Source organism: Zosterops lateralis (genome assembly GCF_965231275.1).
Source record: "Zosterops lateralis genome assembly, chromosome: 4".
NCBI classification, from domain to species: Eukaryota; Metazoa; Chordata; class Aves; order Passeriformes; family Zosteropidae; genus Zosterops; species Zosterops lateralis.
The window spans coordinates 20,850,069-20,876,605 of record NC_139765.1 but is presented as its reverse complement, the minus strand read 5'-3'; the positions used below and the strand labels follow the sequence as shown (position 1 = coordinate 20,876,605).

The 26,537-nt window shown below is 44.5% G+C and overlaps 1 protein-coding gene across 1 annotated transcript in view; it reads left to right on the top strand.

The window, feature by feature from the left end:
- The window catches only part of SYN3 (synapsin III), a 205,755-nt gene that overhangs the window by 116,302 nt on the left and 62,916 nt on the right, over positions 1 to 26,537 (top strand). The gene's annotated exons all lie outside the window — the stretch shown is intronic.

The window sequence follows — 26,537 nt, the reverse complement described above, 5'->3', positions numbered from 1 at the left end:
CGATCCCGGTACCGCGGGCCGGGGGAAGCCTCGCTCCTTACCACCTGTACCTCCTCGTACCGGCGAGTGTCTGCCCGAGCCCGTCACAGCCTCCCCCAGGCTCCCTCTCCCCGCGCCGCTCCTCACCTGGAAAAACGTACGCAGGTCTTGCGGTTCGCTTGGAAACTCGCGCTGTTTTCCTTCAATCTGTCTGGGCTGTCTGCAAACTGACTTTTAACTGGAGGCATGGCACACTATTCGGGCTGTTCTAAAGAGCTTTCAGACAGCCATCAGATAACGCACTAGTGCAGTGTGCTGCTTCTTTTCCAACAGGCTAGAAAGGATGGGGGAAAAGAAGGACAAGACCTATCTGAACTGTAAGCCAGGATTTTGCTCTGAATGTTTTTAATCCTGCTCGGATGTTCCTTCTCCACCACTCAGCAATTCCCCTTCGTTGGCCTTTCAGTCAAAGGGGTCATAAACTGCTAAAACCGAGCTGGAAAAAGCAGTTTTGTATCTACCCGGGCACCCTCAACAATTAATCTCAAAGTATATTTTAGTAGAGCGGCTTTAGTGGAATTTAGAGAAATGTCCTGTTTGTTTTGTTTTCCTTTATCGCTTTCAGAGCCATAAATTTCTAGCAGTTGTAGAAATGTAAATGTTATATTATCCTCCAAAGGGGACTGAGAGGTGATTAATCACAGTATCAAACCAGTGTATATAATGTCAGAGTACTTTCTACGGGGTTTACAAGACTTAAGAGTGTCTAGTTATAAATTATGCTGGTATTAAAGGCCAGGGACCAGCCGTCCTAAATTTCTATATAGTCAGCTACGTCTTTAGATTTACAATTCTGCTCCATCTGGGTGAAGCACAGCCTGCCTACATCTTTTCTTTAATCATACTATCCATATAAAATTAAAATCTGTCTTATGGAAGCACAGGCTTTTATTTGGAGCATCAGTAGGCAAAAGCTTCAAGATGGGTGTTGTCAGTAGGATCAAGGTTGCAATGCCAGCAATGGAAAACACAAATTCCTATCCTCACTGTGACAGAGACAACCTGTGTGGCAGCTTTGCCTCACTGTGCTTCAAATCCCTGTGTCATGGGATAACAGTGATGGGAGCTGCCCAGGAATGTGCATTAGTGAACACACTGAAAAAATCAGATGGTGCTGAGGTACTAACAGGTTGTGTAAGTATGTATGAGATGGGGTATTAAATAGGTCATTCCATTTAAGCACGTCAGAGTTGGAATCATTTGGCCCAAATTACAATACAAGAAACCCTATGCAAAAAATACTTTAGGTACTTGGACTGTCTGTTTAAGGTACTACAAGTGAAGCTGGATCCATCAGATTGGGTGGACTGTCATTTCAGTCTCACTGGGTGTTACCCCTGCCCTTTTGAGGGGCAACACGTTGTGACATGGGAGTGGAGCCTCACAGAGGACAGCAGGCAGCAGCTTGGTGAATCATGGAAAGCTCTTTATTATGTGACTCCAAAGGCTTATATACATTTTGTACAGAGGGCCAAGATTGGCCCAAAGAGGTTACAACCTCCTGACTCCATTAGTCAATATGACCATCAGTCAAGTTCTCTCTCAGAGAACAAGAATGCAAAACATACAGATAATTTCTAAGAATACTTATTGTTTACATGAAGCAGTGTGAGAAAGCTGCTGCAAAGACTCAAACACTTGAAGGCAAGAAATTCAGGGACGACATCTCACCCTTTTTACCTTAAAAAAAAAGAAAAAAGGAAAAAAGAAAATGAACTACAGTTCAATTTCTGTTCCCATGGGAGGACCAGTGCTTCCTCCTCTGTTGACCTTCATTCGGTCACGGTTTCTTGCTTTTCACATTGCAGGGTTAGTGAAATTCTGTGGCACCTGTAAGGTGCTCCATGGCATGCAAAGCCTTTGCCAATTGAATTTGCGGGGTTTCACCCTGCGTTCCCCGTTTTTGTTTTTGAAGAACCAGGCCTCTGTGGCACAACAAAAGGTTCTTCAGCAAATGGAACAAACAACATTGCTGACTCCCTTTAAATTGAACAACCCATCTGTGTGCCATGTCAACCACAGAAGTTAAATCCGTGACTAAATGAAAAAGTTTCTGGGAAAACTGTGGAAATGCCATGACAGCAGCCCCAAACAACCAAATGGGCTGCCCATCCTCAGGGGCTTCCAAAACTTGCCCTCAAAATCATCCTTCCAAGGAACACTGGCCTACTTCATCCTCCCAAATCGTCTGTAAAGACAGTGGGCCCTTGCACTAAATTTCTGAATATTTTTGGGCCGCAAAAAGAAATCCAAAGGATTCTTGCCACTCACAACAGCTCATGGCTCCAGAGCATTTGGCAGAAAAACACTGCTTGCAAAGCTCCAATCAAATTCCTCCCATAATACTGAGAGTATGAATTTTACAAAAATCTGCACCCATCAAATTCACAAGCATTGTTGCCTGCATTATCAATCAAGCAATGAGCTCATACAAAAATGATTGATTGCCATTTTTGCGGCTGAAATCGAGCAATAATTAGCTCAAACAAAAAAAAAATAATATTTTCATTGTTTGTTTTTTCAAACAATATTTTGCTGCCTTGTGGCAGATGGGGCAAAAATGACCCACTCCAGAACGTGCAAGGAATTGGACATTCATCAGCCAGTGATACCTGCAGGATACAAATGAATCACAGAAAACAATCATTCAGATTCAGAATTGAGGATTGGCTTTTTTGGAGGACTTATAAAAAACCTCCAGTCCCCAAAGTTCTGTTTCGATGCAGAACACAGGAACGTCCCAGGACTGGTTGAAATTTCCAGAGGATCCTGGTCCAACAGCTCCCAAACAAGTCACGAAGGGCGATGAATGGATCTTGAAAGACAGTCCATTCCAGCTGCCAAACAGCAAAGGAAAAAATCGCAATGTCTGTTCCAAATTGTTCCAGGACAGTCTTTGATCAGAGCAACAGTCCAGTGAAATCCAGGCAGCTCAATACTTCAGAGCAACTGCCTTCTCACCACCGACTCTTTGTCCTGTGAACAGAAACTCAAACACAAATTAAACAATTTTGGTCCCTTCAGGGACACTGACAGGGAGAGGTGTGTGTGGGACTGAACTTTCCCATCAAACCTCCATCGGCTGTGGGGACTGGGAAGACTCTTCTGTCCGAGCACGCTTCCTCTTTGCACCCCACTGCCCTTTTGACAGAGGTTGGCCTTTCACATGGCTTGCCTTGCAAACATCTGCCATGTGATTTGGCTGTCCACACCTTCCACAAAGAAACAAGGGAGTGATTCCTCTTTTTTGCACTCTCTTTCTTTGTTTCTTGTTGGCCTTAGCTTTAGTCTTGCTGGCCTGAGCATTAGATGAAGCATCATGGGCCTCTGATTCCTGTCCCGTGTGCTCCACAGGGACAGGGGTGAGAGTTTTTCTCACCGCACCTGCAAGGCTGGGGAATCCATCCCTGCCCTGCAGGGGGCGCCGTGCTGACCCACGGCCGCCCACAGCATCAGCCTCGGCTGGGACATCACCCGAGACTGGGGGGGATCCCGCACCCCGGGATCCTCTGCAGCAGGAAAACACCCGCTTGTGATTGCGCTGTCCCTTTAAAATTGACAGATCGGCTGCAGCTGCCTCCCTCGGGCTGCTCCTGCTCGGCGTGGGGGGGGGAACGCAGCGCTGGGAGGGGCTCGTCCCTCGGCGCCACTTTGGGACCGGCGTTTGCTGCCCGCCCCGCGCGGCCCCGACCCGGCACGGGGGGAGATCGCAGCGCTGGGAGGGGCGTGTCCCGCCTGCCAAGCGCTGCCCCCACAGGCGCAGGGGGAGTGCCCCGATCGGCACAGGGAGGAGCGGGGGGGCTGGGAGGGTGTCCCAGCCCTGCATTCACAGCCACGGCTGTGGCTCCTGCGCTGCCCGGCGGCTTTCGCTGCTGCTCGGCACGGGGCCGGCCCGCCCCTTCTCACGGGCGGGACTGGCCGCTGCCGGGGGGTTTCTTCTCGCTCCGGGGCCGCTTTCCCCCGGGGGGGTTGGGCGGGCACTGTTGCCCACTCTGGGCCGGCCCCGCCGCCTCTCTGGGGCCGCCCCGTCCCCCGTGGGCTCGGTGGGCCCCCCCGCACAGACCAGGCGGGCTTTACAGCCTGCTGCGGGCTGGCCCCTTCACTCCTTGGGGCCGCTCCGCCCCGCACGGAATACCTTATTGACATTCCACAGTGCGGACAGTTCCCAAAAACCACCCCTGTCCCCCGATCCAAGAGCGCTCTCGGCACTTCCAAGGCCAGGAAGGCACGGGGGGGGAGGGAAGTGGGGGAGGCCCTCCGCCGCCGCTTTTTCAGCTGCGGCTCTGGACTGGGAGGGGGGGCCGATCCCGAGGGGCTTTCACAAGCCCCAAGGTTTTCCACACTCCATCGCCGATGAGGCGTGGGTGCGAAAGGGTTCTGCTCTGCGGAGGACCCTGTGCCTGCCTCAGCTGGTGCGCTGAGTGCAGGCAGGCTTCCCGCCATGCTGCTACCTTTCCGAGGAAGGGGGGTCAGCTGTCCCGCCCGTCTCCGAGGGGCAGGAACAGGAGAAATGATTCCACCGTCTTCCCTGGAACCCAGCCCAATGGGGCTGGAGGTGTCCTCAGAGCTGGAAGGCTGTACTTTAGGCAGCACTTTCTCCAGCCTGCTCCAGGTGGCTATCAGTTTCAAAAGCTTCACACTGCGATCTGCAAAGAAAACCTGGAGCAGATAGTCACCCAAAGACTTCCACTCTGCTGTAGAAAAAACTTCTTCAAGGCTGCAAAAAAACCCATGAGTTCTAGCATAATAGAACAATTTCTGGAGAGCATCTCCAGAAAAGGAGACTTCTTCTCTCCGCAGGACCTCAAGGCAGAGGTCCACCATGAGGGTTTCCTCATCTGAGGAGGGTTTAGAGATCATTATCTCTTACCACGATTACCTCAGGCAGAGCAGGTACAGTCTCTCACTGGGCAGACAGGTCCACTGACGTGCAGTTCTCTCACAGTCGGAGGTCACCGGTGCGACCTGTTCTCCCACGTCAGGAGTCCGTTCAGACACGGACAGTGTCCAGATGTGCCGTTCAGACACAAAGGGTCAGCAGATGCGACCCAGCTGCAGTCCAGACATGGAGGGGTCACCAGATGTGACAGGAGACCCTCTTCCCACACGTTCGGGGTCACCAGATGCACTGGAGACCCTCTTCTCACACGTCCGGGGTCACCAGATGCGACCCAGCGCCTTTTGAGGGGCAACATGTTGTGACGTGGGAGTGGAGCCTCACAGAGGACAGCAGGCAGCAGCTTGGTGAATCATGGAAAGCTCTTTATTATGTGACTCCAAAGGCTTATATACATTTTGTACAGAGGGCCAAGATTGGCCCAAGGAGTTTACAACCTCCTGACTCCATTGGTCAATATGACCATCAGTCAAGTTCTCTCTCAGAGAACAAGAATGCAAAACATACAGATAATTTCTAAGAATACTTATTGTTTACATGAAGCAGTGTGAGAAAGCTGCTGCAAAGACTCAAACACTTGAAGGCAAGAAATTCAGGGACGACAACTGGGTATTAACAAGTAACAATTCCACCAGCCTCAGCAGAGTAACATGGAAGAAAAATGAGGTGTGTCTGACACTCTCATTTTTCCTTTGTTGTTGTAAAAAGTTTGATATCCACTATCATCATGATACACCTGGCCTATCAATATTTCAGATCAATATCTGAGAGAAGTGGAATTCTGCCAGAACCTGACACTGGTGTAAATAAGGGAGAGCTTGGCCCCCACACAACTAGATTATAATCACAGCTCCTGCATCACCTCCCTTCACTCTCTGGCCAAGTAACTCCCTTGAGTATGTTTCTTCATTGCTATAATAACACCTTTCCTATGTGTTCCGAGGATTAACAATCTAAATGCTTTGTAATAAGCTTTTAAGCTGTTGGATGCTGTGTAAATGCTGGGTGTCTATGATACACAGATGCAGGACACATTCAGAGGAGAATGAAAAACAAACCCTTTAGTCACCTTCTTGATTTCTGAAATGGGAAAGGAAGGGGACTAGAAATTACTGAAGTTCCACAGGGCCCTCCGAGGTATGGAAGTAGCTTGTTTACAGTGAGGCTGACCAAGCTAGTTAAAATGACACAAAGTTCATGCTGATTGCAGGAACTAGCTCACTTTTTGGATATAATTCAGAGAAGCAATCAGATGAAAAGGAGTGACATGGCTTGATCCAAGGGCTGGGCACATCTCTTTGGAAGGGATGGGGTGCAGGCTGTCAGTATGGCAAGGCTTACCACTGTCTTCCATACCAGTGTTTGGGAGATGATGCAGAATTTTTTTTAGTGCTTGTATTATTGCCTGGAGTAGTAGTACCTTTGTTTGGTCAGGGCTTAGATGATTCACCTGATTTTTTTACACTTAGATTTCTTTTTCAAAGAGACTAATTTCTCTACAGTAGGAGGGATGCAGGTTTTTCAACCAGGACTGGATACTGTACAATAAGAACAATATTTATTTGCCTCTTGAAGACTACACTTCACACAGAGAAACCAGAGTGTGTTGTTTTTGTAAAGTACAGGTAAATCACACTCGGAAAAGTTCAGTCTGGCCAGTGGCCTGCTCAAGACCTTTGTTAAATAGTTTAATCTGCCTGTACACTCGTTTTATCATCTGAAAATAGAGATATTCTATGTTATCCTCTGATAATGCCCATTAGATATCCAATATTAGCCTCTCCCTTTTAAGACCTGCCAGCAAAGTGAACTCTGAAAAAGCCAGGCAAGGATTCTGCATGTTATTTATATGAGAAAATACTGATAATGGTGTCAGAGTAACAGAGAAAGGCAATGAAGGAACTGAAAGGAGAATTCTCTCTGAATTCCTCTTCTATGCCTAGTCTACATGGGAAAAACTTGCAAAGGGAAAAACATCTAACAAAAACTATCATTCTGCTTCTTTGCCCAGATAAAACTTTAAGCCTTACATGGCCATAAAGAAGGTAGTATTGAAAGAAGGAGAAAATAGACTCCTTGATCTTCATATGAGAAAATTCAAGTTCACATTTCGTTAATGTCACCAAATAAAGAAATCTATGTTATTGCAGTCTTCCATCAAGGACACATTGCTGAACACAATTAAGGATCTCTGCCTTACCGAGCAGCCACACAACTTCATGCTGTGATCCTGTCGGAACCTGCAAGCCAGGCATGACTGGGCTGGGTCAATAGTTGGTGTGAAAATTCCCAGGGAAAGCCATGTCCCGCAGGTGTTGTTGACTGAGCACAGTGTCCTTTTCTCCTCCATCCTGCAGGAATGTGTGCGGCAGTGCTAGGGGGCAGTGCACTGCAAGAGATGGTTCCGACCTCCACAATACATAAAGAACCGATTCTTTGGAAAAGGAAACATATTAAACTGGGTGTCTTATTTAAATTTCAGGAAGAATTACCTTCTGCTTTCATAGACACTCAGTTTATATCAGATGCATGTTAACATAATCATTTTCCTTCCACAAGACCATCCCAGAACCAGAGACAGAGACTGAGATATGTACTAAAGACATGTTCACTTGCTTTCTGATCACATTTCATTGTGAGAGATGCTGGCTGCTTCAGTACAGAAGGGCTTCATCAAACTACAGCAAGTGCTGGCAAAAAAAAAAAAAAAAAAAAAAGCAACCAAACAAAACAAAACAAGCCACCACACCATACCAGGAGGGTTGAAAGAAAGAGAGAGAGAGATCTCACTATCACTAGAGAAAAATGCCCTGATGTCACATGTAGTGGTTGTCACTGTAGCTAGCACTCCAGTTCCTCACCAGGTCTTAGCTGGCTTAAACTGAGCTTAGAATGAATGAAATCAGGAGAATTCAACCTGCAGTTCAACAGCCCTGCCACCTCCTTAACAACATTCATACTTTAAAAGCTTTTGAAATAAGGGCCCTTTTCTATTTTGATTTTTTTGACAGCAAATTGACTTGATTCTTGAGCATGGAGTCTTGCCATTAGCATTCTAAATAGTCCTGCTGACAAGTTGCTCAAAAGCATCCTCTTGTCCCAAAAACTTTCCTTGAAGTTGACAATCTTCATATCTTTTACACCAGCTCAGCATCATGCCCTCTAGGAGGTCTCATGGTTTTTCTGCTTTTATGCAGCATGAGGGGAAGGATAACGGTTTTCAGAGCTATCTGATGTCCTTTTCACAGCACACCCCTGCCATCTCGTAGGACAGTAGAGAATGGTCATGCATCGCATTAGAAGGAGGTTGTCATATTTCTTGATTGTCTGCTTCTTTTTCAGTAAGTTGTTTCTTTTCTAACAATGTCCTCTGAGGAGACTTTTTGGATAAAGTGTTTGTATTTGCTATGATTTATATGCGTGAAACAAGTTGAAAAAACTCCTATTAATTCCACCATTGTATCAGTGAACTTTATAAGCTATTTAAAATGAGAAGACTCTGTCTTCAAAAATGTCTTTGATTCTATAAATACATACCAAAAAAATAATTTGATCTCTTTCTCTGAGGTTGCAAAGGAATTATGTCACCTTCCTGTCTGCAAGCCAGACATAGGTAATACTCCATCCCACTCCCAAGATTTTCATTGAAGGTACACCAGTAAATTTTCATCAGCTCTAACAGTTCTGTACTGTGTTCAGTCTTCAAGGATCTTTTAGTGATTGTGCCCACTGAGAGCACCTAGCCTAGGAGCAGACTCTAGGCACCATGTATTTCCAGGAATATTACATTATAAAGAGTTGTGGAATATGAAACCACCCTCTCAGTAGTGTGGGGATCCTCCAGTCAGGCTGTGATGTGGCATCAGCTGCAGAAGAGTAACTAGGAAATATCTTTTAACAGCCTTATCAAGCTGAAAATGTTTCCTGCACATGACTGTGCTCTTTGGCCCAAATCCAGCAAAACACTAAGGCACATGTTCAACTTTAAGCACACAAGATGCTCTACTGAAGTCAACAGAACCATTTACATACACAAAGTTAAATATAAGCTTAAGTGCATTTCTGGACCAGGGCCAAAGGGCCGAGTACCATGCAGGGTTCAAGCCAGGAGGCTGTGATTAGATGATCTGACAGATTCTGGGAGGGAAGGACATGACGTGATTTGCTTGGGTCTACCTGCCTATGCCTCATTCCAAGTAACTAATTTTCTCTCATTTTTGTTTGTAGTAAGTCTTTCCATTTCTCTTGTTTTGATTTCCTGCTGCTGTAGCCATTTCCAAATGGAAGTTTTGATTTCCTTTTTTAAACCCTTCTAAACTGCATCAATAGCTTTAAGTGACTGAACAAAGAGATTTCGAACAGATGAAGTGCTTCAAATAGTAATAAGAGCTGGTATTCCCAGAGCTTTGAAGGCTACACTAAATACAGAAGAGAGTGAGAGCAATTGAAAATCACTTTTCTGTTGTTCCTTTGTATGAATTCGTTTCTGGCTTATGCAATGCACAGTAATTAAAATGACTGGAATGCCTTACATTTTTAAGAGAGCTTTAAGGCAGCTCTGTGGCATTGCAGCCAGAAGAGTTCATGAGCTGATTCATGACTGCAATCGAGGTTTGACAATTCTATCCACATAACTTGAAGAAGACAGTATCTCTGTCGATGCCTTTGAGGGGAGTTTGAGGAAGGAGGGATAGACACAGAAAAGCAGTAACATCTGCTCCCTGCATCAGCTCCATGAGGCAAGTCTTCCTTCTGATGAGACAAGAGCCTAAAGATTGGGGTGGTTGTCAGAGATTTCATTGCCCTCTCTCACTGTAGCTTCAATGTTCTGCTCAAATACAAGTGTGGGAGAGCACTTACAGACTATCTCTCACTTTAATATCAGAATCTTGTAGCACCTCCTAGATACTGTGCAGGAAATGTCTGTGAGAGGGGGTTTGCATTTGAGTGCTGGCCACTGTGGTTGCTGTGTATATTTGTGGGGTTCCAAGCAGCTCCCTGATGTTTAGCAGAGAGCCTGGCAGACTGGCATGTCTCTCACAACTGGTTGCCCTCCCTATGATGAGGTTTGCTCTTGGCAGTGGTGAGGGATTATCTTGGTGCTTTTTGGTCCCCCTGGCATGGTCCAGTTTTTCATTTTCATCTTTTCCAATTTTTTGTTTTTCCTGAAGGTGGCTGACCACTGCATCCCTGGTTTTCTCTCAACACCTGGCCTGGCTTTTCACAGTGATGATTGGCCACAGAGGAACAGGAGAGCTGAACATATCCTCTCTTGGGAGGAGAGCTGACTGACTTGAAGACATGGTCTTTTTGGCATGTTGAGCAACTAGATCCTTCTTCCCTCATCTCTCTGCCTCTCACCAGCCTTCTGAAGGCATGGACTAAGCCTGCTTCCTTATCTCTCAGCATAATCTTTCTCTCCTTCTCATCAGAGGACACTGTCAGGATACAGCTGCTTCCACAACCCCATGTGAGTGTACGGAGGTAGAGAAAGATCCCAGGCAGAAGGCAGTAATTCCGTATCTCTTAGACCACCCTGAGGCTGTCAGAGCCACAGTCTCTTCATATGCCAGTCCCTAGGAAGTGTCACTGTTTTTAAAGCATGTGGGAATCCCTTAAAATCACCATACTGAAAGCAGAAAGAAAAAGCAGAAAGAACAGCACCACAGGGCTTGCTCCCCACCTTTTGTTTCTTTAATGAGCCTAGAGATAGTATTGGGCTGTCAGGGTGTGAAGGAAGAGTCTTTTCTTTACCTGCAGAACAAGTGCGAGTGCAGGAGAAGTTGCCGTCTTGAGTTGCTTCTCCCCGTGCAACCTTCAGAAACTTCCTGTAAGAATAAGCCACTCTCTTCATTCCCATATTGCAAGTGTAACTAGTCTCTCACCTGAAACTGCAAATTAGGACAGTCTCTAATGACAAGGATAGTGTCCCAGCAGGGAATGAACTCAGTGATTCCTGTCATGCATGCCACCATATGATGTTAAAAGTGAAAAGCAGTTCCTCTCTGTGGAAATCCCAACAGAGATTCTTGCTCCGGCATAGAATTTTTCTTATAAATCCAAACTTTTAAAATGCTTTTCTTCCTGTGTTCCTAAATCAATGTTGTATTCTAAACAGTAGTTGACTGCTCACTGACATCAGGCCCTTCCCTCAGACTCACAGTCCTAGCCAGGAGAAGCTGGGGAATTTCCAATGTGAGATTTCAAGGACAGATCTCTTTCTTCTCTAGAGCAAAAGGCTGCACTTTGGTTTCCTCACTCTTTTGGATTTTTTCTTCCTAAATCTTGGCATTCGGTGTGAGACAAAAGATTAGGAGATGTTAGGTCTGCAGTCTAAAGTGAGGACTCATTTGTTTATTGTCTTGCTCTTCCCAAGTGAAGAGTAATGCCTTCCTGAAAGGAACTTTTCAGGTCAGAAGTATGAGTTCCTTATGTATTAATGTCAGTAGTGAAAAAATCAGTGTTTGATTCAGCACAGATGTGCAAAAATAGTGTTCTTTCTCCACTGAAGACAGAAGTAACAATCCACAGCCCCTCTTCCCCATTCCTTTAATCTGACAGTCTCTATCCCTTCACTGTGCCTTTCTGAAGGGTGCTTCTGAGGGGCGTTTCAGTAAGAGCTACCCAGAGCCAGCAGGAATCAGGAAGGGGTAGTGTGTATGTACAGATTACATACCAGGAGTTGAACTCTGAAGGTACCAAAGATTGACCATGTACTCTGAGCAAGCAAACACCTCGCTTTAGCTTTGCTCTTAGTAGCTGTGCCACCAAACCTCACACAGAGTGTTGGCTAGGGGTTTGGCATTATCCCAAGTGCCTTGCAGTGGGATCCTGGACTGCTCCAAAGCAGTGGTTCATTTCAAGTGCTAAGAGTTTGGAGAGGTACTGAACACTTCTAGCAGTAGCAGGTGTCCTATAGTAGCTTAGCACAGTACATTCTCTCTTCTCCCTCTCCTCTTTCTCTCCCTCTGCCTCTGCCTGCCTCTCCTCTCCAACTGCAAGAAGAGATTGAACTCTCACCACACAGGCCAGGGAGGCAGAAGGGTTCTCCCTAGACACCTAGCTGAGGTGAGTGAGGAAAGTGCTCTCAGAGTAAAAGTTATGCAATGCAAGGGAAGAATCTACAGTTTTAATCATGGGATAATTAATGGAAAATAATAAACAAAGGGCTGAGCAACAGCAGTTTCTACCAACAGAGATATGATTCTCCAGCAGACTTTCCCAGCATCTGACAGAATAAAATACAGTAGATAGACAAGCATTTTATGTGTTTTTATTTTAGCTGTATCTTTATGTTCCCTAAATTACAACCAGCACTTTTAAACCAAAATCTTACTTCCTTTTCCCTCAGTTCAGGTTCAGCAGAACTTGCAAGACCATTGCATGGGATGGGAAGGCAGGGATGGAGGTCTGCTCAGTGCCAACAAATCCTTAGTGCAGCTAGGATAGAAGGCACTCATCTGGTCGCCCTTTCCTCACAGGATAGCTGTGGGTGTACATACTGAAGGCATTTCAGTTCTTCCCAGTGTTAGGATTGAATGAGCTATTGCTGGAGAAAACCTTCTCACATTGATACTTACATAAAGTCTCTTCTGTGCCAAAGGAGCAGGACCATCAAGAAGAGCACAGTCTGCCTGATGAAAAGAGAAGGAGCAAGCTAAGAAGAGAATCTTTTACTTCATTTGAAATGGATTTCCCCATCCAGAATAAAACTTCACATTAGACACCATATATAATGGCAATTTAACCTAGAGAGGCTAATACAACATAATCTGTTTATGGATGTCAGCAGTAGCCCTACAGGGAGCTGGCTGGAGGAAACCCATCCTCACTCCTAGTGTATGCAAGAGCATTTTCTTCTCCTACTGCTCCTTCAGAACCTACCTCCTTAACTTAGACAATGTCTCCAAGTCCCCTAAGGAGTTTCCACAAGTATTACTGCAATCACTTTTAACAATCTTTTTATTCTTTTTCCCCTGAAATTATAATCTGAAGGATTAGGCAGTTGTAGCCATATGATTTCATTTTGATAAAAGGCTTTTAAAAATAGGAAGGAGAAAATAGGAGAACCTGGTGCTGCCAAAAAACCCAATTTACTCCATCAGACATTTCTGAGAAGAAGGAGAGAGGGCTGCTTTTAAAGACATGCCTGTGGCTGCATGTAAGGGACAGTTCTCAAAGGATTCCCTTAATCAGATTCTGAAGGAGATGGGCTGTCTCATTGTAATTTGCTCCATGTGTTATTCTAAGGCCATGTGCTCTGCTCTGGTGAAGATTTACAATCTCAAATTTGCTGGCCTCAGAGAATTTGAAAGAATTATGCAAGAAATCATGTTCTGTTGTAACTGAGGCCTCACACAGCCATGCTTCCTAAGACTGCTTCTGACTCAATATATGGCCCCTGTAGGCTTCCTTCTGGGGAAGAGGGAAGGGGAGGAAAAAAGGGGAGCTGCTGATCATTGCCACATGTGAGAAGCATCCCTGTCTGCACGTGGCTGTGACGTCCATGTTATCACAGAGGCCGAGCTCTGCCGAGCCCCCCTTTTTCCTGTTTCCAGTCAGACTCTTGCTGCCAGAGCAGGAATCCCATATCACTCTACTGCAGTTACAAAAGACGAAAATTATGGCCAGTGGAGGAGGAAGGGGTGGGGGAAATCCTCTTCAATAGCCATGTAGGATGTCTAGGCAGGGATGTGAACCAGGAGTCCTCAGAGGCAGTAGAATAAGTGGGAGTTTAGCAAATAACCATTTTCTTCCTTTGACTAGTGATCCTCAGAGACCTCAGCACTCCAGTTCTCATAGCTAATTTTAGCTATTTGTGGTTGGCTGGTTCCTAATGTTCCTTTCCTATCTCTCTCACACACTGAACCTTGGGATACTCTCTGTGGGCTGACAGATGACGTGAAAACCTCTAATCTGCAGGTCATATATCAAAAAATGAAGTGGGATCGTGAAACTGGAAGCATAATTTGCCTTTTTTCCAAATAAGGGATATATATTCATATTAGAAGTTCTTAGCATACCAAGTTTATGAGGTTTTTTTTAAAGTATATGAGGGGAATGACTTATTCTTAAAAATGTTATGGCAACCACCAAAGATGTTATCATCCCATGGTCACTGCCTTTCCTATGCAGGCTGTGACTGATATGCTTTCATTATTTTTTGGCACTGCTCTCTGTTAGAAAAACCAAAACCACATTGTCCCAAACACAGTAGTGATACATAACAGGCAAGACGAGTCCCTGCCAAAGGGCATTGAGTACATGTTAGAGAGGGTTTAAAACGAACATAGTGGCAATAAATATGCCTTGCTGTGAGTGAAGGAGCTTGCAGCATGTGGCATTCGTACTGCAGATACCACGTTCATGGAACTCTGAGTCTTACCTGCTTTACACTCCTGTGGTGAATTGATGTCAATGCTTTATCTGCCATGAAGTTTGCTCTACAGTTAGTGAGGAGTCTGATGTCCAGAGGCACCACAGAGTACAAAAGAAGGTAAAAGGGTAGGGATGATGCCTCCTGTCTCAACCAATTTTTCCCAGAAACATAAGCAACAGGTGGCTCTTTTTCTTCCCCTAAATTTCTCATGGATTCCCTGTCCTGATCACCCCTCTTCTCCACATATAAATCTGTAGAGGATGCTCTGCAGGTGCAAAGTGTGTGCTCCAAGTGATGGATGTGTGGGACTGTGGACAGCAAAAGGGCATATGGGCCCTTAGATGCTGACTCTGCTCTCTAAGAAAATTTAGTTAAAGGCCTGGGAGTCAGGTCACCAACCTTATTTTCAGTTGATTGATTTAAATAGTTTTATGAGTCAAATGAGGAATCCTGATAAACCGATTAGAAGGAGGAAAAGGTAGTTATTATGTCTCTCACTTGAGAGAGACATACAGAAAAGCAGTATTCCTTGAGATGTTAGAGGCCAGATTTACGTTATTAATTAGGCACAAACACCTCCATTTTTTTGTTGGACCAGAAATAAAAGACTGAATAAAAGACTGACTAGGGTATCTTGGGCAAGACAGGCTGTGGCACCCTGTTCTGGCTGGCAGAAAGCAGTTAGTCTGCACTTAAAACAGAACTTGTGAGCTGTTTTCCTGGAAGCTCTGCTGGTTTCTGAAGGTCCCTTAATTTTTAAGGAGTGTTGGCAGCTTGTTTCACTTTCAGACAGAGATATGTCCTGCCTAAACTGAAGGAATGAACGGGGGGAATCTCCCCCTCGCTCGCCTCCCGTCTGTAGGTTGTCCTAATAATCCCTGAACAGATGGACATGGTCATGTGAGCCCTTGAAATTCTATCGGTTTTGGAGGAGTAGTGGGTGTGGTGCTGTGGCCATGGACAGATATATGTGTTGCCTTTCACAGAGAAGCTCACTGTCCTCCTCAAAGACTGAATATCAGTAAAATCCTTCCTGTGGGGACTTCCAGTTCTTCCCGAGCCAGCTGTAAATTGCTTTGAGGCTAAGACTAAGAAAATTGGAATCCTGGGAGGGCTTTGGTACAGTCCCAAAACCATTTCCACTGAACTTTCCCAAAAATATGGTTTCTCTGACCCAGGAATGTGAGGTCTGTAACAATGCAAAGCTGAAGTCCTAGACTGCTGTAATTAACCAGTATTAGCTCATTGCATCTTTGCACTCCATCTGTCTCAGCTAATATGAAAATAATTTTCCCTCTGGGACACAGACTTGGTTCCATTTTTGTGTAGCACCTGGCACAATGGAGATGTTGGTATTTGAGTGAGGTGCTATCTCTATATAAACAAATAAAAAAATTCATGGGACCTCTAGTTTCTTCTTTGCTGCTTTTGAGTTGATTATTTAGGAGTAAAGCATAAAGCATCTGAATGAGCACAGCAGAGCTAATGGCTGCTTCAGCCAGGAAATGCCTGAGGAGCAGGGAAAACAGAGACTGGAGTATAAATTGCTGTAGCACAGTGGAACAGAAGGCATGAGCTGGTACAGACTGGCTGAAGCAGGAGATATCAGAAAAGTAGTTACCTACAGAGAGCTTTTCCGCTGGTCCCAACAAAGCTGGAACAAAACTACATTTGTTTTACAGCAGGTGAAGGTCCAGTCCTCCAAACCCAGGACAGCTGGCCATCCTGACCACTAGACCTACCAGCTGCCTCTTCACTTGCCAGACCTTCTGCTTTTGCCTTCTGTCCCTCACCATCTGTTTGTCCTTTTTATGGGAGGAGGTCCTTCCAGTTGTCACCCTCTGCATGAATCAGTTGAAATATTTGCCTCCCCTACCGGGGACAAGTTTCCTTCACATTTTTTGTGCTTCCTTGCATGATACAATTCTTTTTTGGAATGAAGATTTGCAGTCTTCCTCTTCTAAACACAGAGGTTCTAGAGCAACATAATACCTCTTGGACCAGATGCATTGCCGAAAAGCTTTCCCCATGATGTTGAGGCCCCAAATGTCAACACTCTTTCTTCCAAGGATAGGGAATGTAAACCAGGCCTCTCTCCCCTGCCTGTGGTTTCTCTGTTGCAGTAAAGTCTCCAGTGAGCAGACAGTCGAAATAGCCACCAGCATGCCAGGAAGGGCATGTCAAGGATGGGAAGGAAGAGTGGCTGCACTACTTTGTGTTCCAGGCATGTTTAGTTGGCAGATGGTCCCTAAGGGACTGCAGGATGCTGGAGTATATTTATGGCAGCTTCTGGACTACTTGAGTTCACACTGAGAGAGGTAAGGCAAAATCGTGCAGCTGCACCCAACTCCTAGGGACTGTCTTCATTCCTCCTGCTTGTGAGAAAGGTCTGAGCAGAGCAGAGACAACTTAGACCCACAGCACACTGCTACACACACCAACTTCTCTGCCTCTTCCTACCTGCCAAAGTAGAAGGGTGGAACTTCCAGTGAAAACTTTCTCCTGGAGTGGGGAAAAAAGTAAAGAATATCCAGTTGGTTTGCTGTGCTCACACTCTTCTTTGCCTCCTAAAGCAGCCCCACAGACTGACATGAATGATCTTATTAACTTGTGCTCACATGAAATACACACAAACACAGAAGTGGGGAAAGCTGTCAGGGCTGTTCCCAGCTCTGAAGCAGCCCCTTGACAGGACTGGACTGGTGGTTTTTTTCTCCCCAGATGAGAGTCTGGTCAACACCACCCCTAAACTCACCTCCACCCCCAAACAGCTGTTTTGCCAAAGGGTGGAGAAGCAGACCTGCTGACTGAGGGTGGAGCAGTTTGAAAGGGAGGAAAGCAGTGACTTCACTTCTTATTAAGTAATAGTAGAGCGGAGTGTGCGTCACTCTGAAAAACAAGACTTTGGGTGGGGGCAAAGGCTCTCGGCAGCATCTTATGCATGGAGCCTTCCCCTTTTTGGGAAATGAGCCGAATACACCATTCTGAAGAGTGAATTTAGAAAGTAAAAGATGTTTGTCATCTTAGAAGAACATCAAGGTGAAAGGGCTCATAGTGGTGAGAGTTGTTTGGGCTAGACTTTAGGAAACACTTTCCTCCAGCAAGGATATAGAAACACAGGAATAGATCGAGTCCCTGTGAAAAGAGCAGCACGTGAAGGTCAGCTTTCATGGGGGGCAGGTGGCACTGGGGTTTCTGCACAAATACCAGAGGGTTGTTGGAAGAACAGACAAAGGTGTCTTTGTGATCACGGAGTTACCTGCAAGGGGACTGCTCACAGCCTCTTCTCACACTGTGCAACTGAGCAAATATCACAAGATCTGGATCTACTTCCCTAAATAATCCTTTTCCTGCAGCTGACTCCTTCAGGGCTTTATGAACAGCCTCAGGCCAGTCTGTTGCATTCTCTCTGCCTGATTCAATTGGCTTCTGCCAGTCCTGATTACTGCTGAAAGAGTCTCTCAGTCTTGAGAGCAGTCTGGTATGTTAGATATCATTACAGGCTGTTCTGAGCAACACAAGAGTAAGAAGCAGTCTTGGATTCCAAAGGCTTCAAATGTAACAAAGATTTTCATATTGCTGATACTGTTCATACTGCTCTGAAAGTGCAGTCACCAGAAAAGCCATCAGAAACTAAGCTGTTTCACACATGGCTGTGGGCCAGCTGTAAAAAGCCTTCCCAAAGGGTCTGTGCAATGCTTGTGGCATATCAGAGCATGCCTCTGGCCCCCTTTGGAGTGGGGACATAACCAGAGGCACTTATTTCCTCTCCTAGGCCTCCCAGGTGAAACTTAGAATACCTTGGCAGTGTTCTAGAGAGACATGGCAGTGTCTGCCTCATTCCTCTGACTAGCACAGGTAACTGCAGTGAAGTGCATCCATGCTGGCGTGTGCTTCATTCCCCCAATATTTTGCCTGGGCATGTTTGACCTTAAAAGTTCAGGCCATTGGGTTTAGACCCATGCTACCACTCATTTGAGTTATTTTACATCCAGTTTCTACACACCTTTGCATACTGCAACCACACATGGTGAGCACATCTCAGATGCAGTCAGGAATTCAGGCTCTGCTTGGGAGAGGTGTAAAAGCTCCCAGGCTACCAAGGGGTCAGGCCCTTTATTTTTTTTCCTATATATAAACAGTTTTGTGGTACCAACCACATGGCTCCTCATGCAGACTTTCACTAGATACTCATCAAGTATGCAAATAGCTCAAGCACAGGCAATAAACAGCTTTCCTCACCCTTGCCTCAAGTATCCGAGAAGGAAAAGATAAAAAATTGAGGAAGGAATAATTGTACCCTTCCTTCCAGTCTGACTCACAACAGCAAGGGCAGTTCAAACTCATTAATAAACAGAATTTTGTGTTCTAGCTTCCAACCTGAGAAAAATACATTAACTGAGTGTTCATAGAGTTCTACTTCTTTTCTCATAAATCATATGTGGCTTAGCAGAACAGCACTGTTTTGGAAATAAAGAAGAAAAGGACAAAGGAACATAAACAAAATAATAGGTATCCACCAGCTCCCAAAATGATACTTGCTAAAGCCCTTTCTCATTGCTTGCTGGCACAGGTACTAGAGCAGACCATTGCTCCCCTGGTCTGGAAACACTCCACTCACAGCTGACAGTTCAGGGAGACTTCCACACACCCGCTGGGTAGCAAAAGCTTCCTCAAGCTGGAGCTGAGATAGGGTAGGAACCTCTGACTTGTCCCTCTGCTTGCTGCTTCTTGTAGCTATTCTAACTCCTTTAGCAGCTCCTCTTAAGTGGCTCCAGCTAAGCATCTCCCACCACCTGCAGCTCCTGTTAAGCACTCCTGATCCTCTTGAGTTCTGACTTTTTGTTGCTCAAAGACAATTTCTTCAACAGACTTTTCTGGTCCTCTAGTTTGCTGTATTTTTATCAGCCAAGACTGCAAACTATTACATGAAGCTAAGGGTGGTAATCTACTATGGCACAGCTAGTCCCAGCTTTTCATACTTCGTCATCCTCATTTTTATGATGATGATGTTGTTTTCTTACACAAATCCTCCCATATGTGCTAGCATGTCTTGGTCAGTCTTGGGCCCACCTCTAGGCTTTTTCAGCTCTTTTCTCTCCAGCTGAGACTAGTAGAACAATTCTGTCCCTATAGCTCTCCATCTCTGTGGACCTCCTTGCTGGTCGGTCAATAAAACAGAAAGGAAAATACAGGGTCTATGTTAGTTCCTTGTATCTTGCAGTCAGCCTGAGCCCCTCATTAGTATTCACCAAAAAATAGTAATTGTCCTATATAAGCCTCAGGACAATCCTTTTTTGTAACAATTTAAGATCCTAATGTCATATCTGTGCCACAGGCAAATGAACTTAGGAAGACTAAGACATGCTAGCAAGTTTCTAAGTCCCAGTGCTTCTCCACCCCTTCCCTGTTTTCTTAGAGCAGGCACTATTCCCTTCTCAAACCAGGGGATTAGTAACACTAATGGGGGAATGTGTCACCTCTGCATGCTGAGCATGACTCACAAAATCAATATGGCCTTAGCAGCTGAGAGGAACAATGAGTTGCGTTCTCAGTTACGCTTTTTTTGGCTATACCATCACTGGAGCCCAGAACAAGGGCAGTGATGTCATGGCCATAGGCTTAATGTGTAAGTATCATATACAACACTACAAGTTCTCTGCGATCTGTTACTTCCACATTAACGTAACTTGGTGCATATATACATAAAAATAGTGCCAGAGCCAAGAATAGGTCATTTGGAACAGATGAACAGATTATTTTATTTCAGGCTTTTAACAAGAATGCTTGTCAGTCCCAACAGACTCTTTCTGGGGAGATAGTACCTAGCTCAGTACTGAGCTATATAATTTAGTCAAGACCTCCGCTATAAAGACAGAAGTTTGGAATGTAAAAATGCGCAGACAAGAATCCTGCTAAAAAATAGCTTACATTTTTCTGACAATTAGTCATTGTTGCAAGTATTTATATAAATAAATAAAGAGTAAGAAAAAGTTCTGAGGCAAAGAAGGAAATTACTCCCAGCCATTTTCAAGAAAACTACTTTGAAGCAATTCATGCACTTGTATTTGAACAAGACTTTTCTCCATTAGCCTCTGAGTGGAGTTGGGAATTGTTTCTTCCTTTCAGAAATGTGCTGTATTAAGTGTATTAAGTGGTCTGTCAAAGGAGCCAGTGCAGGAGGGGGTGTAGAGCTGAACATACAGTGACGTTGTAATCAGAGGCCAGCCCCTGGGTCACACAGGCAAGCTCAAACTCGCTGTAACCTGCCTGGAGTGTGTGCTGATAACCGAAGCTGTGGAGTTCACAGGCGAGCTGTTAGCAAACATCCTTACCCTGGGAACTCCGTGGGGCTGGAGCCTGTACTGGGCTCTGAGCAGCCCACAGTGCTGTCAAAAAACAGCCCAGGTCATCTGAACTGCACATGGATGGGGCTGCAGGAGCTACTGTCTGCTTTCTGCAGGGACAGCTGTGCCAAGAGCGACAGCTCCCTGCTTTATAGAACTCTTTCCTAATGTATTGCCTGGTTCCTGAGGTGACAAGGCCTGCCTCTGTCCCATGTTATGGGCCCCTTTCATCATTTGCTGGGTTAAGACAGGATTCCTCTGCCCAGAAAAACAGGGGAAACCCTGAGAATTCATAACACGAAATCTTATCTTAAGGGAAAAAACAGAGGCGTGTGTGTAGAGGCTTGTTGAACTATGCATTCCTCTAATAGTTTCCCAACACTGAGTACCAGTGAGACAGTCACACACTTTGCTGCATGTTTCCAACAGGCTGGAACCTTTATCTGCTGGGCAGGCTGGTTGGTGCTGGAGCCCTGCCAGCCTCCCTGGAGAGCAGCTGTGGCCCCCTCACTTCCTGTGCCTCTGTACTGGGCAGCAGATTGGCAGAAGCTGGTGCAAAGCTGCCTGTCCGATTATATTTGTTATTTTGCAAAAGGATTTAGCTTTGCTTGTTGGTTATTACTTAAGAAAAATCTTAAGCTGGTGCTTTAACCTGTTTAAAACCTTTCACAGGGTGAAAGAATCTGGTTCCTTTGCTTCCAAGTTGTAAACAAGGAACAGAAAGCTAAGAGAAGGCAGAAAAAAACAAAAAAGTTTTTAAATACTATTTTTCTTACATTCTTTTTATTTTCTAATCAAAACTTATGTTAACAATTCCTATACTAAAAGTCTGCCACATCAGAAGGGTTGCTGAACTTTGCTGCTGAAAAAAATGACAACAGGTCAGTCATCAGCCACCATCTCAGACATACTCCAGCTCCCACACATACCTGCTGTCTCTCCAGTGATATCCTAGTAAGCCCATCCAGAAGGATTTATAGGTTATAAGATGATGAGAGACATTCACATGTTTCATAATTTTTCCTGTACAAAAAAAAAAAACAAAAACAAAACCAAAACAAAACAAAACAACAACAACAACAAAAAAAAAGTCAAAGGAAGCCAAATCAAATAAACCACTTATTCCAATAAAAGCTGTCTGTATATAAGATTTGCTCCAGCTTATTGTAGATGACTACTAGTTTAAAAAAAAAAACATTTTCAGTTGAGAAGGTTTCAGATCAGCAGGGACTGGTAGGCTACAAGTGAAGATGACTGTAAATGTATTGTCTAAATACAAAAACTACATTCAAATGCTATTGTAGTTGCAAAGCCAGGAATTGCCCATGGGAAGTGCCCGTACAAGGGTTGACACTGAATTTTTAATTTCCCTCCTCAGAGCCATGTAATGTAGATAATTTCTTTCACAGGATTCCTGTCACAGGATTTCTGCAATTTAAAAAAATAAACATTTGCTTTGTCCTTCTGCTCAGCAGATGAACTAAGATCTTCTTTAGTTCATAGGGTTTAAACAAACTTCTAAGACCAGAATGACTAAAACCTCTTTTGAGTTTATGGCATTCAGTAAGATATCATATCTAACTGTTTCAGAAACATCAACAACTTTGTTTTCACAGCAGGACAGTAAATATTATGTATTTTGTAAATGAGAGACTGCCTGCTGAAAGTGCAAAGTCAGAAGATTTGTGTACTTGATACGGAATGACAAGGACTTGGATTTTCAGTTTCTACCATGCTGCAGCACTTTATATTCAAAGCACAGAGTCCAGGTGCAGTTGCAAGTATTCCTTCCCTTTTGCAAGTCAGCTGTGGCTCAGCCGTTCAGGGGCTGTGGCTGCAATGCCAGCTTCAGTTGCTTCCATGCTGGTCAGCAGAGCCCTTGCCTTCCCACCCTGGCCCTACACTGAGTCTCACAATACACACACACTTTCAGTTTTGGGCCTGTTCTGCAAATAGGATCAGGGAATCAATTAATGATAAAAAATAACCCCTCTTGGCCTCAGAGCACAGTCTGGGACTGGAGGCTGTGTCAGGTATGCAGAAAGCAATGGACAGCCTTGTCACAATCGCCCATGGAGAATCTGGCTAACTAACATCACACTGGATGACAGGAGCACTGGCCAGCTCTGCAGGGCAGCAGTCCATGCCTTTAGTCCCATGACTCTTGCTCCTTTTACAGTCCCTTTTTCTCTGCTGACCACTGCCATTTATGTCCCATGATGCATGAGGCAGGGAGTACAGCAGAGAGCCCTTGTGAGGCTTTCACAGCCATTAATAGCCATCAGGGGATGCTCCAATGTTGCCCAGGTAACTTTCATCCTGGATTTTCCAGGTTTCTAAGCACTTGACTCCACGGCCGTTACAAATATTTCATGCAGACATTTTGTGTGCAATATGCAGCACATGTAGATGTTGTTCTTAGGAACTTGGTTTAGTGATGGACTTGGCATTGTTGATCTTAGAGGTGTTCCCCCACCTAAACAATTCCATGATTCTCTGTATGTCCTTATTTAAAGTAACCTGAAGTATTAGAAGAATGAGTAAGGGAGGAGATGTGTGTCCAGACAATGCTGAGGACCAGAATCAATGCCTTGTGCTTGCCCTTTATGCTATTTTATTTGGAGATAAAGGAGTTTGGAGGGATTACTAGCAAATATTTCTCACTCTCACAACTGGTTGTTGCTGTAAACTGCAGAGCTGAACTACCCATTGATTCCTTGCAGAAAAGCTGCCATGTGCAAAGTGCTATTTTCTATTGGAAGCAAATGGTTACTGTGATGTTCTGCACAGGCTGCTTCCTAACCCATGACCACTGCAAATATGTCTGTGTCACTGTTGGACACACAGAGCATGTATGACAGGTTTTGCTTTATGTCACTGTCTAGCAAAATCCTTTTTTTAATCTCTCATAAGGAGAAATACAAAGAAGTGACAATTCCTCTGCAAGTATTGCCATCACTAGGATGGTCTGTCTAGCTCCTCTCCAGTAGGACACACTCCTAGACATAAGCTGGAGAAATCTCAAGGCTTTTCTGATATCTTCATGACAGATGGGACATCCTTGTGTCTCCTGCTTCCTTTCCTTTTACCATTTCAGCAGAGGATGCAACAACAGTGTCAGCCACTTCACTTATATTCTTGGGTACTAAGATAATTTCATCAGATTGTGATATCAGCTTTGATGAAGATCTGTGTAACTAAAATGGCACAGAGCCAACTACTGAAGGGGCTAAAACCTGACACAGGACTAGCTCTTGTGAAGTTCACTAAGATAATAAATTCAAACTTCAGCTGGGTCATCCTTAAAATAATCTTTTTTTCTTTGATTGCACCTGGTCCAAGCTCCTCAGTTTTTATGCTCAGAATATCTGTGCCTTCTTGCTCCCAGTCCTACCATTATTTTCTTAGGAGTACCTTCTGAAGTTTACCCTTTTTTCTTGTGGTGCACTGCTTAGTTCTCTCCCACTCCAGAGTCTATGGGACAGACTCAGACACAGCCAACTAACTACCCTAGGGGTCTCATGCAACAGAAAGTCATTATGGAGCACACTGTACTGAGGCAAAGTGACAGCAACCCACTTCCCACTTTCTGGAAGATTATCAGCAGTTTACAGAGGGGATGTACAACTAAAAGAAATTAGCAACATGCCAATCCCACTTATTCTGAGCCATGTTACTTCTTCAGAAAAAAAATAGGGTGATATTAAAGGTGTATTATCATGCATGAAATATTTGTCATCCTTTTTGTACCTGAAACAGGCAGCTCTTATTTCCTATACAATTGCAGCCTTCTCATTTTCTTTCCAGAGGCTCCTTAAAAGCTCTGACCAGCAGTTTTCCAGTTTGATGTGCCATGCCCACAGCCCAGATTTTCTTGTTATTATATCTGTCATTACAGTCTGCAAGATATTGAAAGGCAAGCTTGATATTTGGGTTTTCTGTAATGATCTCCCCATAGATATTTATTTCTGTGTTAGTAGGCATAAAGAGAATACTGCAAATAGCAGCAATAATGATAACTATAAGCTGCGTAGTAAAATTACTCTTAAAATCAGTCTTAAATTTGAACAAAATGTAGTAATATCCCTTCTTGAGAAGCCAGAAGCACTCTCCCCTTGCAGGATGAAAAGAGCTAAGGAATGTGCTGGCTGGCACTGAATCCCTGTCCTCTTGGGCCTTTAATGGGTTTCCTGCTCCTGAAGGTTCAAGGAGCAATTACAGTCTCCGGCAAAAGTACAGCAAATGGAAAACAGATTCTCCGGCTTTCACTAAAATGCAAAGAAAATAAGTAACCAAAAGATGGAGGACTCAAAGTCACCTCATTGCAGCAGTTGACTGAGATGAAGGGAGATTTCCCTCTGTCCATCCCCAAGGACAGAGGTAGTCCCTGCCATGTGAAATGGGCAGTGGGAACTCAGTTTGCAGACCTGTCTCCCTGAGGAGGCTCATGTTAGTGGAGAGAGATGATATCAGACAGCTGGAAACTGCCTCTGGGCTTCAGCTTCTTCACTTCTTTGTTGGGGGTTTGGTTTTGTGCCTTTGAATTGGGTTTTGGAGAGGAACAAAAGCAAGGTCAGGGCAGCTTCCTTCACTGCATCAAGTCATCATATACATGGAGAGAGTCTTTTCCCTGAGGTTTCTTGCTTGGTATTCAATAAACTCTGCTATACAGGGCAGACTGAATAAGCCTGTCTGAAGTGAAAAGCCCTCCAAGTTTCTTTGCATCATGTTTCATTGCCACCTCAGATTACTTGAGATTAAATCCTATCACGGGTAGCAGGGAGAAATAGCTAGTAAGGCTGAGCATCAAAAATAATACCAATTTTGTGCTCAAACAAGGAAACTCAGTATCCAGTAACAGTACAAGTAGGTCACCCAACCAGCTTAGCAACAGTAGGAACTTCTCCATTAGGACTTAATTCTGGCACTGTTCAGTCCTACTGCACTCATCTGGGATGTAGCTCAGCCCTGCAGTTCCTCAGGTGTAGAGAGGAAACGGTATCCTCATAATTAGACGGTTGTGATTAAATAATTGCTAAGGATTTCTTTGGTCATCTTGTATTACAAATTGATGCTTCCTCTAGTTTTCCTTACTGTCTGCTGAGGAAGAAGGAATCCATTCTCTTCTAACCATATGGATGTGCAATTCCCCTTAACCTAACAGGAACCAAGGAACCAAAGAGAAATTGAATGCTAAAGAGGACTGGTAAGGAACAACTAAATTAATAGAAGGCCCCTTTATAACAGCTCTGACCTGGATGCATGAGGTTGTCATAATCCCCAACCTCCTGCTAAAAAAATATGGACTACAGGCAGAGAGTTTGACTATGAAATATCCAAATCCAGAGCCAGGCACATTTGGAGAGTGAATAGTTTTTTTGGTCCCATCTTTTCACACCAGGATGAAGGACTTGCAGTCAAAACAAAATTAAAAATCAATTGATTTAATTTGCTCACCTTTTGAAACTTTTTCAGTCTATCTGGGGTGGGGAAATGAATCTGTTGTAATTAAATGTTATGACAGAATGCCAAGTAATTTTTCCTAGCAGATGTTTTGAATTAACATGTTTGGATAATGTAAGGTGAAAGTAGCCTTTTATCACTGCACTTTGTTGGGTCTATAGATATTAGCTGGCAGTATCAGCTCACTGCATCTACAACAGGCCTCATCCCTTCTCCTCAAACTGCACAATCTATCTAAATTTCCATTTTTGTAGGTAAGGAAAGAAGCAGTGGCAAAATGAGAATGCAACAGTTTTAAAACTTCCAGCACAACAGGGCTATACTATCTTCTATAAATGCCTAACTCCAGTTTGAATATGGTCTTTCCTTTATCAAGCCCATATTGTTACATACAGTCTTTTTGGAGAAGGTC